The sequence below is a fragment of the Phyllobates terribilis genome, unplaced genomic scaffold (assembly GCF_046119375.1).
Source record: "Phyllobates terribilis strain yellow unplaced genomic scaffold, ASM4611937v1 Scaffold_11__3_contigs__length_659146591, whole genome shotgun sequence".
NCBI classification, from domain to species: domain Eukaryota; kingdom Metazoa; phylum Chordata; class Amphibia; order Anura; family Dendrobatidae; genus Phyllobates; species Phyllobates terribilis.
Genome location: NW_027362771.1, coordinates 34,603,096 through 34,615,735, shown reverse-complemented (window position 1 = coordinate 34,615,735; position 12,640 = coordinate 34,603,096).

Here is a 12,640-nt window from a genome sequence, read left to right as displayed (position 1 = left end):
TTATGCCACTTGCCCATGTCCATTAATTTATTTGGGATTGACTAATCGTCTTCTTAAGGTTGGCCTTTTTTACATTAAAAAAAAAAGTTTGAGTGTCTCGCTCACTGTTCAGACGCAAATATATCTATTTAAAAAAGTTTGGTATACGCCAGGAAATTATAACTGTGGTTTTGCAGTTCCACGGTTCAAATCTCTGTATTATCCACTTTTTGGCCTTTTTTACATTAAAAAAAGCAGTTTGAGTGTCTCGCTCACTGTTCAGACACAAATATATCTGTTTAAAAGATTCTGGTGTAGGCCTGAGAAATAGAACTGTGGTTTTCCTCTTCCACAGTTCTAATCTCCTTTTTATTACCCTTTTTCCATTGATGGTGCGAGTGTAAGCTATTTTACTTCATTTACAATTGGCAAGGTGCGTGGCAAGGGACGTGGAACTGGACGTTCTGGTGATGGTGCGTGAAGAGGACGGGGCCGTGGCCGTGGCCGTGGCCAAGGTGAAAATGTGCCACAACCAACAGCCACATCTTCTCGCTGCCACTTCTTGACCGAATTACTAGGGAAGTATATAACAACACCAGTATTGCGAACTGATCAGTGTGAACAGGTTATTAATTGGATAGCAGATAATACTCCAGTTACCTGGGCACCACCACCTCCGGTCTGTTTTCCACACGGTCAAGTTTTAGTAGCCGTGAGTCTTGACCGCATACTCCTCCTCACCCTGATGCTCCTTCCTCCCACCATGCAGAGTGTCGTCAGACAGCAACGGATCCCACAGTTGGACACTCTGAAGAGCTGTTCACTGGTCAATTTCCATATTTGTGCCCCTCGCCTGCTCCGCTTGAAGTGGTGGAAGAGGAGATCCCATGTAGCGATGCCCAAATATTTGAACAGCCACGGCCACAGGAAGGCGACGCTGGCAATTGGTCACAAGAGGTGGACGATGACGAGACACAATTGCCATGAAGTGAGGAGGAGGATCGTGGTGTGGAAGAGGAGGAGGAGGTGGTGGATGATCTAGTAACTGACCCAACGTGGCAGGACACAGGGGGAGGGAGGCAGAGTATCCCAACAGGCAGGAAGAAGCAGTGTGGTGGCCGCACACAAGGCGGGAAACAGTTCCCCGTAACACCAACACAAGGGACGTTGCCAGTACAATCGGTAGGTCTTCCAGAGTCTGGAATTTTTTTAAAGACACTGCTAATAACCCCAAAAAGGCCATTTGTACCACCTGCCATGCCAGCATCAGCAGGGGTGACAAAACTACCAGCCTGACCACCACCAGCATGATCAGGCACATGTCAGCAAAGCACCCGACTTTGTGGGGTGAACCCCAGGGTCCACGACCAGTGTCAGCGGGTGTCACCACTGCTTCTTCCGCTGTTGTGCGTGTAAGAGAACCCCCTGCTGTGCATGCAAGGCAATCCCCTGTCCATGCTGCATGCAAAGATGCCCCCTCCTCTCAGTCTTCACTTGTTATGGCAGTTTCTCAAGAAACAGCATCAACGTCCACGTCCCACCGCAGCGTTCAATTGTCCATATCCCAGACCTTTGAAGGAAAGCGCAAATTCACAGCCAACGCCCCACAGGCCACAGTCCTAAATTCGCACATTTCACGACTGCTTGCGTTGGAAATGCTGCCTTTTAGGCTGGTGGAGACGGAATCCTTCCGCAACCTTATGGCGGTGGCCGTCCCTCGGTACTCGGTCCCCAGCCGACACTATTTTGCACGGTGTGCCATCCCCGCACTACACAAGCACGTGTCCCAAAACATCGGCCGTGCCCTCAACAACGCAGTTACTGGGAGAGTCCACCTGACAACGGACAAGTGGACAAGTGCTTGTGGCCAGGGATGGTACATCTCCCTGATGGCACACTGGGTAAACATAGTGGAAGCCGGGACCCAGTCGGACCTTGGGACGGAACACATCCTCCCCAAACTGTGGATTGCGGGCCCTATGTCAGTCAGAGTTGCCCCCACAGTGTACAGCTCCTGCGCATCCTCCTCCTCCTCCTCCTCATGTTCAGCCTCCATCTCAGATATCACCACATCCGTTACAAGCTGGAAGCACTGCAGTACTGCCTCCGCCAAGCGGCAACAGGCTGTGCTGAAACTCATAAGCTTAGGTGATAAACCTCACACTGCTTGGGAGTTGTGGACAGCTGTGAAAAAGCAGGCAGATCTGTGGCTGAGACCGCTGAACCTACATCCAGGCATGGTCGTGTGTGACAATGGCCGTAACCTGGTGACGGCTCTGAGGCGAGGTGAGATCACACACGTTCCATTCCTGGCTCATGTGCTTAACCTCGTGGTTCAGCGGTTTCTTAAATCGTACCCCGAGTTGCCACATCTGCTCGACAAAGTACGCCGCCTGTCAGCTCATTTTCGGAAGTCGGCTACAGCTTCCGTCGCCCTTGCTGTGTTGCAGCAGCATTTGCAGCTTCCGGCACACCGACTGGTATGTGATGTCCCCACACGTTGGAACTCTACCCTCCACATGTTGCAAAGGATTTGTGAGCAGAAGAGAGCAGTTGTGGAGAACCAGTTGCAACAAGGCCGTCGATATTCAGGTCAGACTCCACACATAAGACCTCAGGAGTGGACCTGGATGTCTGACATATGTACCATCCTGACAAACTTTGAGGAGTCCACCAAGATGGTGAGTGGCGATGACGCCATCATTAGCGTCAGCATCCCACTTGTCTGTCTTTTGCAACGCTCTCTGCAGAGAATTAAAGAGGAGGCATTGCAGCCAGAGTATGATGAGATGGATCAAGAAGCCGTAGTGGGCGATTACACACAGCCCAGCCTCATCTCATCCCAACGTGCATTGGGGGACAATGAGGGACAGGAGGAGGAGGAAGAACAGGAGCTGGTATCATGCGCTGTAGACGGTAGTACCTGTACAGCTGTCATACCGTCGGTTCAGCGTGGGTGGCCTGAGGACAGGGGGAAGGAGGAGAGCATGGTCAGTCATCATCTTGGTGAGGACATGGAAGTCTTGCCCGTTACCAGTCTGGCACTCATGGCTGAGTTTATGTTACGCTGCCTTAACCATGACACTCGTGTTGTCAAAATGTTGGGTGACAGTCATTACTGGTTGGAGACACTTTTAGACCCACGCTACAAGGAGAACTTTTACTCTCTTATTCCTGAGGTGGAGAGGTCTCCAAAAGTAGGGCAGTACCAGAAGGCCCTTGCTGCAGAACTGTTAAAAAAATTCCCATCTGAACACGCTAGCGGCAGAGGTCACAGTTCGTTGCCCAACCAAGGCGTACAGACGAGAGAGACACAACTCCAATCCAGCAGAGGCAGGGGAACACTGTCAATGTTCTGGGACAGTTTTCTGAGACCCGCCCAGCTTACAGGCCCTGAGGCGCGGGGTACTCTCACAAGGAGTGGAAAGTTTCAAAAGATGGTGAGGGAGTACCTTGTCGATCGTACCAGCATCCTCCGTGATTCCTCTATGCCTTTTAATTATTGGGTATCCAAGCTGGACACTTTGAATGAACTCGTTCTGTACGCCTTGGAGGTCTTGGCCTGCCCTGCCGCTAGCGTGTTATCGGAGCGTGTTTTTAGTGCCGCTGGGGGAATTATAACTGACAAGCGCACTCGCCTGTCATCTGACAATGCTGACAAGCTGACCCTTATCAAAATGAAGATGGGCTGGATTGGGCAAGACTTCTCATCACCACCAAATGACAGCAGAGTAACAAAGTCAAATCCACTGTGTTATTTCGGGAGGTGTATTCACATGCACCGCTTCACACCCACACATGGGTATATGCTTCCTCATTTCAGCTGTTTTTTATCTCTTCACCTTATCCTCAGCCTCCACCACCACTATACCACCAGGGTGACCGTGGTCCATTTTGCCAGTATTGCAAGTTCCTCCTGTTAGTTCTTTCTATTTTGCTGGTCACATGACTTTTTGCCTATATAATCCAGCTCCGCCCTCCTGGCCTTGCTGGATTTCAGTGTTACATTTACTCTTAAGCTAACCAGGTGCCTTGTACCTTACTCTGTAGTTTGCTTGGTCTTTTGACCACTAGTACTTCTGTTTGTTTGTCTTTGCTCTGCTACAATTTCTGCTAGGAGGTGTCCAACTATATCCTAGTCCTTAGTTCTTGTAGGGACCCCTCCCTTATATCTATAGGTCTACGTTCAGACTAGCCGAGGACTTAGGCGGGTCTGTTCACAAGGAACAGGTCCCCCGCTGCATTGTAGGGAATCAGCTTAGTCCTATTGTAGGGACAGTTTTCCTTTCTATCCTTAGTGTTTGTAGCAGTTCATAACAGTCCAGCCCAAAAATAAAGCACTCTAAGGAAAAAAAAAATCCAGATTTCAGCATGGTGTTGGTTCAGGAGTTGGCTCAACGCCTGCAGGGACTGTCTTTGGAGGTGGCCAAGCTCCAGCAACACGTGAGTAGCTGTCCTGGAGCGCATTTTGTCGAACCGAAGGTAGGACTTCCAGATTTTTTTTATGGTAAACGGCAAGATTTTTTTTCTTTTAAAAACGCTTGTTTATTATATTTTCGTTTAAGACCCAGATCCTCGGGGAATGAATCACAGCGCATTGGGTTTATAATGTCACTTTTGCGCAAAGAACCACAGGGATGGGCCTTTTCTCTACAACCTAATGATCCGTGTTTTGGATCTGTGGAAGATTTTTTTTCTGCTTTGGGGTTGTTGTATGATGATCCTGATCGAGTCTCATCTGCTGAAACTGAATTAAGACGTTTAAAGCAGGGATCAGGTGATGTGGAAAATTATTGTACATACTTCAGAAGATGGTCGGCTGAAGTAGAATGGAATGACTCAGCATTAAAATGTTTGTTTCTTGATGGTCTAGGTGAAAGGGTTAAGGATCTGCTGATTGCCTTCCCAAAATCTGGAACCTTGCAGGAGGCAATGCAATTAGCCATACGTGTGGACAGGAGACTGCGTGCTAGGAGTAATGAAGAGAAATCTACTGCTATGGCAGCTCCTAGTTTTCAGAGGGTCTGTTTGGAGGGTGGAGAACCGATGGAGATTGGGGCGATGTCACTCCACTCTCAGGAAAAAGACCACAGGTTTGCTAAAGGATTGTGTTTTTATTGCGGTAAATCTGACCACTTTATTAAGAACTGTGTGCTTCGTTTGAACAAAGAAAAAAAAAAGAGGTCAGTTACGCCCGCATTGCGTGTTTAAACTCAAAAGGAGTATTTCTTTCTGGAACCATCTCATTCCAGGAGGAGTTGATTGAATTTTGGGTATTTGTGGATTGTGGTTCTACACTCAATGTGATTGATGAGGGTTTTTTGGAAAAATTTAAATTAGAATCCAAACTTTTGTCATCTCCTATTTCTGTGGTTGCTGTTGATGGCTCTCCCTTGAAAGGTATTACTCACAAGGTTTTTGAATTTCCCCTCACCATTAATGGTATCCACCAAGAGAATTTGGATTTGGCGGTATTAAATAATTTGCCTGCTCCAGTGGTTTTGGGGTTAAAATTGCACAATCCTGTACTGGACTGGTCTACCAATGAAATTAAGTCTTGGAGTCCTACGTGTTATGATAGATGTTGTAATGGTCGCATTGCTGCTGTGGAAAGAGGGGAATTACCTGTACCTATTCAGGATTTTTGGAAGGTTTTTTCTGAGGAGGAGTCGCAAGTTTTGCCTCCTCATAGGGACTATGATTGTACTATTGAGTTTGTCCCTGGAGCTACTCTTCCCAAGAGTCGCTTATTTAATCTTACTATGCCTGAGAGAAAGGCCTTGGAGGAATACATACAGACAAGCTTGGCCGCCGGTCACATTAGACCTTCTAAGTCACCTGTGGCTGTTGGATTTTTTTTTTGTAAAAAAAAAAGGATGGCAGTTTACGTCCATGTCTGGACTTTCGTGAAATTAATAAAATTACAGTACGCAATTCCTACCCACTGCCATTAATTCCTGACTTGTTCAACCAGTTAGTGGGGGCCAAGTGGTTCTCTAAGATTGCTCTCCGGGGGGCATACAATTTGTTAGGTATGAAGGAAGGTGATGAGTGGAAAACTGCTTTTAACACTCCAGTGGGTCATTTTGAGAATCTGGTTATGCCCTTTGGTCTTACCAACGCACCAGCATTTTTTCAGAACCTTATTAATGACATCCTAAGACCGTTGATCGGTAAGAATGTGGTGGTGTATTTGGATGACATTTTGATTTTTGCGCCGGATCTGGAGTCTCATTGGCAGAGCGTACGTGAGGTATTGCAGTTGTTAAGCGACAATTCACTTTTTGCTAAGCTGGAGAAATGTGAGTTCGCTGTGCAGAGAATTAGTCCTATTGTAGGGACAGTTTTCCTTTCTTTCCTTAGTGTTTGTAGCAGTTCATAACACCTCCGTCCTAATTTTTGGCTGCTTTTGCTTGGAAGGCATAGGCAAAGACTATGGGAGACCCTCTCCCCAATAATGGGAATAATGTTTTTAATATGATGTACTGCATGGCTCTTGTTTGCCAGCATTGCAAGTTCCTCCGTCCTAATTTTTGGTAGCTTTTGCTTGGAAGGCATAGGCAAAGACTATGGGAGACCCACTCCCCCATAATGGAAATAATGTTTTTAATATGTTGTACTGCATGGCTCTTGTTTGCCAGCACTGGAAGTTCCTCCATCCTAATTTTTGGCAGCTTTTGCTTGGAAGGCATAGGCAAAGACTATGGGAGACCTACTCCCCAATAATTGGAATAATGTTTTTAATATGCTCTACTGCACGTCTCTTCCAAGGGGCATTAAAACGGTCTTGTTAAGCTACTGTGACCTCCACGTCTCTTCCAAGGGGCATTAAAACCATCTTGTTAAACCACTCTGAACTCCACGTCTCTTCCAAGGGGCATTAAAACCATCTTGTTAAGCTACTATGACCTCCACGCCTCTTCCAAGGGGCATTAAAACCGTCTTGTTAAACCACTTTGAACTCCACGTCTCTTCCAAGGGGCATTAAAACAGTCTTATTAAGCTACTGTGATCTCCACGTCTCTTCCAAGGGGCATTAAAATGGTCTTTTTAAGCTACTGTGTCCTCCACGTCTCTTCCAAGGGGCATTGATATTGTCTTTTTATTGCACTGTAACCCCCACCACGCTTCCAAGGGGCATTAAAACGGTCTTGTTAAGCTACTGTGACCTCCACATCTCTTCCAAGGGGCATTAAAACCGTCTTGTTAAGCTACTGTGACCTCCACGTCTCTTCCACGGGGCATTGATATTGTCTTTTTATTCCACTGTGACCTCCACCACTCTTCCAAGGGGCATTAAAACCGTCTTGTTAAACCACTCTGAACTACACAGCTCTTCCAAGGGGCATTGAAATGTTGTTTTTAATTACCTCTAACCTCCATGACTCTTCCATTCACTGCTTAGGCCAACAATGTACAGGAGACCCAGTTGCTATAAATGGAAAAAAACGGTTTAGTTAACGCCTTCTGACCTCTATGTCACTTCCAAGGGGCATTGGAGTGCCTCGAAATTTTTGGTAGGCATTGCACTCACTGTATGCCCTATAACTGTGTAGCCGAACCGCTCCTTTTGGTACAGAAACATATCCTACAAGACGTGTGGTTGACTGGCCTGATATTGATGTGAATGGTCCCTGTTCCTCCTGCTCTTTCTCCTTTGCCACCACCTCATCCATCATTCATCACCTGAAGCTTTTTTTTAACGGGAGTCATAGAACTGGGATAGTAGCAGGAAAACATCCAGCAATCCTCGGAGGAGGTAGGATATGCGCCAAAACGCTGACCACCTCAGGCCTAGCCGCTACTACATACATGTGCTTGCATTCCAAGGAACAGAAAGCTAAGGAGATGGATGGCCTCATGATCATGAATAATTTACTCGTGTAGGAGGCCGACCACTGCTGCTGTCTACCTTCTGAACTTTGTGTTGAAGCCTGATTGACCCAGGACCCGCAATCCTCTATGTCTGGAGGACGTGTTGCATCCCAGTGTCCAACTGTGTCCCGGCTTCCACAATATTAACCCAGTGTGAAGGCGTCAGTGAGATGGACCCTCCCTGGCCACATTCACTTGTCCACGTGTTTGTGGTTAGGCTGTCCTTCCCACTAAATGCACTGGGGAGGGCACAGGTAATGTTTTGGTATGCGCGCTTGTGTATAAGGCGCACCGGGACAAATAGGAGTGGCTGGGGACTCTTTATGGACACCCGGACGCCCCCAGGCTACTGGGGACCGTGTGTGGGCACCCGGCCGCAGGGCGGCTCGGGACTGAGTATGGACACCCGGCCGCCGGGCGGCTGGGGACTGAGTATGGATACCAGGCCGCCAACGCAGCCATGACGTGGTGGCCAGATTCCGCCTCCACATGCCTAAAAGGCCCAATTTCAAGTGCAAACAATCTAGCAGTATGGTATTGCAGCCTGGGGGTGGGTGGGTGGCAGGCTGCATACTTGCGCTTGCATTACAAGGAATGGGGGAGGTACAATTGAACACTGCCCTGGGACAAGGACTTGCTTGGGGATAGTTGCAAGTCTGCATCTTCTGATGCGGCAAGGATCACTTCTGATGGGCACACTTTTAGGCAGTGACCTGGGTGTCAGAGATGCTATCAGGGTTCTTCCCCATGCTGTTTCCCTGTCTTTTCAGCACTGTATGCATGTGTCACACAGCACATGGCCAGATAAGGTTGTAAAATGTTAAAATGACATTTCCCGGTGAATGCATTTGTCACGGTTGAAAGCAATACAAAAGTGCAAAAACGCATAAAAAATGCTACTTGTGAACATAGCCCAAGGTGTGGGGGAGTATTTTTGTTTTTGGTTATTTATTTTATCTTATACACAAGTCTTTACCCTGGAAAGGATGTTCCTTAACATATTTCACAGGAAAGCAGTTTCAGTTTAGTTTTTGAACGTTTTATTGTGAGCCCGTAAAAGTGGCTTAATACCTCTGACCACGTTGTTGACAGCAGTGACCTGGGGGTCAGAAATGCATCCTGGGGCGATCTCCATGTCATTTTAGCAATATCACTATTGTTTTGGGCACTTTTTAGGCTTTCTACAGACTGCCGGGGGTGCCGTCGCAAAAATGGTCAGGTCTCCCAGAGACTAACATTGGGCTCGTTGCTCGGGTCGAGCACCCGAGTATCACGGTGAGCTCGGCCCGAGCTTCGAGCACCCGAGCATTTTAGTGCTCGCTCAACACTACTCATGATCCAAAGCATACCACATCATCTGTAAAACACGGCGGAGGAAGTGTGATGGCTTGGGCATGCATGGCTGCCAGTGGCACTGGGTCACTAGTGTTTATTGATGATGTAACACAGGACAGAAGCAGCCGAATGAATTCTGATGTATTCAGAGCCATACTGTGTGCTCAGATCCAGCCAAATGCAGCCAAACTGATTGGTCGTCGTTTCATAGTACAGATGGACAATGACCCAAAACATAAAGCCAAAGCAACCCAGGAGTTTATTAAACCAAAAAAGTGGAATATTCTTGAATGGCCAAGTCAGTCACCTGATCTCAACCCAATTGAGCATGCATTTCACTTGTTAAAGAGTAAACTTCAGATAGAAAGGCCCACAAACAAACAGCAACTGAAAACCACCTCAATGAAGGGCTGGCAGAGCATCAAAAAGGAGGAAACACAGCGTCTGGTGATGTCAATGAGTTCAAGACTTCAGGCAGTCATTGCCAACAAAGGGTTTTCAACCAAGTACTAGAAATGAACATTTTATTTACAATTATTTAATCCGTCCAATTACTTTTGGTCCCTTTAAAAACAGGGTGGCACATGTTAAGGAGCTGAAACTCCTAAAACCTTCATCCAATTTTAATGTGGATACCCTCAAATGAAAGCTGAAAGTCTGAACTTCAACTGCATCTGAATTGTTTTGTTTAAAATTCATTGTGGTAATGTCTAGAACCAAAAGTAGAAAAATGTTGTCTCTGTCCAAATATATATGGACCTAACTGTGTATGTATGTATGTATATGTGGCACCCCAGGGGTCTGGTTGCCACAGTGATATAAATATTACGTCTGAGAGCAAGTGGGAGGTTTCCTGGTCAGGAGCCCTTAAACATGCAACACCTCCTGCCCAGTCCTGGGAGGGGAGGAATCTGCCCTTATAAACTGGGTCTGGGGCGGGGTTAGGAGAGAACAAGCAGACACAGGGAAAGTAACAGCTAGGAGCTCTGTAGGAGCAGGAGCTGAAGACCAGGGGCTGGAGCTAAGCAGAGCTCACCCTGGCAGAAGAATCTAAGAACCGGACACCGGAGTCCGAGGCTGCAAGGATCTTTAAGTCCAGCAGCAGAAACCAGCCGGCAGGGGATTCCAGGTCCTCTAGCCATAGAAGCCTGGAGGCTCAGTCACGAGCAAGGGACCAGCACCGCCATCGAGGAGCGGAGGCTATCAGAAGGCCCCAAGTCACCAGCCATACGGGTGAGCACCACACGGTACACTCGGGGACGTGGGCTACTTCCACTCGCTTACAGCAAGGTAGCCAGGAAGAGTGCAGACAGACGGGGAGGTAGACAACTCCACCTGGCCAGGGGAACTTCTGTTTGCTCACAGACTGACCAGGCCCCCTTAAGCTAGCCAGTACTCCCGGGTGGGTCTGCCTTATTATCACCAGTAAAGACCCTGAACTGCACTGCAAAGACTCTGAGTCGTTCCTGCTGCGCTCGTGCACCATCACTCCCATCATCCACATTCCCTGCCCTGAGGCTATACTCTTCCCGTGGGGAGTTATCCCATCCTTTGCTGCGCACACCACACCAGCCTCAGCGGTCTGCCTCGCAGTGGCGGTACACCCTGACCGCAATCCACGGGTGGCGTAGTCGGACATTAAACCACAAAAACCCTATAAAGACTGCCACTGGTTTGACCACCCTGAGCCACGGGACCGGGTCGCCGCCACGGAGACTACAACCCCCAGAGACCCAGCTCCGGGTAACCCACACACATGCACACACGGCCCAGGGGGCGCGTCATATATATATATATCTATATATATCTATATATATATATCTATATATATATATATATCTATTATACACAATACTTACCAGTCTGTCTCTTCTTCACTTCTTATAAACTCCTGCACAGTACAGGACCAGTGATAATATCATGGTCACGACTGTTGTGTCATCAAAGATCCTTAAGCAGTCCCAACAACTGTATTGATTACGCAGAGCTATTATGTAGTTTTTGCGGTAGATGTTTGGTGTCAGTGGTGTAACTTGGGCTGCTCTGTTGCCAGGATGTGACTGTAAACATCGTGCTGATTGAGAGACTGCTCCCCGCAATGAGGCAGCGAGGAGCTGGCTGTCAGCATGACATCAGCAGTTACACCCTGGCTACAGAGCGGAAGAGAAGCTGTTGCGACAATGTGACGTCAGCGGAAGTCTCAGAATCATCGTCAGGAATGGTCTGTGACCACTCTGTACTAGGAGAGATCTGCGCTGGGTAGAATAGACAGGTAGTTAGTAACCACCTGCCTGTCAGCTCTTATGCCCATAGTAAAAAATTTATATAATTCTAGATAAACCCTTTAAGAGGGGGTTGCCTAGTAGTTGACAACCCCTTTAAATCCATTACCTGAGGTTGAATATGACACAACAAAATACTAAACTTTTCTTTGTGCACCTTTGAGAAATGCTGCTCCAATGGCTGGTCTCCTTTCTGCACAGTGGTTCTGCGCTCCTCCCCTCACCTTCTACAGCAACTATTGGTTGCTCAAGTCAAGTCAGCTGGGTATTGTAAAGAGAGCCTGTCACCAAAAAAAACGCTATTAATCTGCAGATATATTCTTAATCTGCAGGTTAATAGTGTTACTAACCTGCCTGGCGCCCGCACATATCAGGACGCTATGGGGAGAAAATGTCCTTTATTCACTCCAGCAATATTCGGTTTCAGTCATGGGGGCGCAGGATCAGTCACCGATCTGAGTATACAGTACCGTGCCCCTAGCCCTGACTGATAGCCGGCCCCAATGCAGAGCGACTGTCAGTCAGGGCCGGGGGCGCAGTTACAGCCGCTGCTCTGTATTCTCAGACCGGTGACTGAAACCGCGCCGGCACCGCCCCGTGACTGAAACTGGAACACTGCTGGAAGTAATGAAGTTCATTTTCTCCCCGCGGCATTTGGCTAAGTCCAGGCGCCAGGAAGGTGAGTAATGCTATTACCCTGATGATTAACCCCATATCTGCAGGTTAATAGTGCTTTTTCTGGTGACAGGTTCCCTTTAAATCCCCGCCCAGGACGTATCAATTCTTCTTATTGTGTAATAAGCACGGTAAACAGGACCTCTTCAACAAATATGAACTGCTCCAAGTGCTCCCCCTGTCATCACACAATTGATGTGATTCTGCAGGCTGACAACCCCCCACCCTCCTGTCTCCCAGCCTCCCTCATCCTCGCTCCATCAACTACTAGTTACCAAAGTGTTTTCTGCTTGGTGAGCTCAGCTGACATCAATCTGACAGTTTACACTAAGATATATTGCAGAAAAGGCAGCCCACCGCACAGCCTGGAATGCCGGCTGCACTTTTCAGTAATATATCTTACTGTTGTCCATAATAGCATTGAACATTAAGGGTATGTGCCCACGATGCAGAATTGAAGCAGAAAATTTCTGCAGCGTTTCTGCATGTTCTTG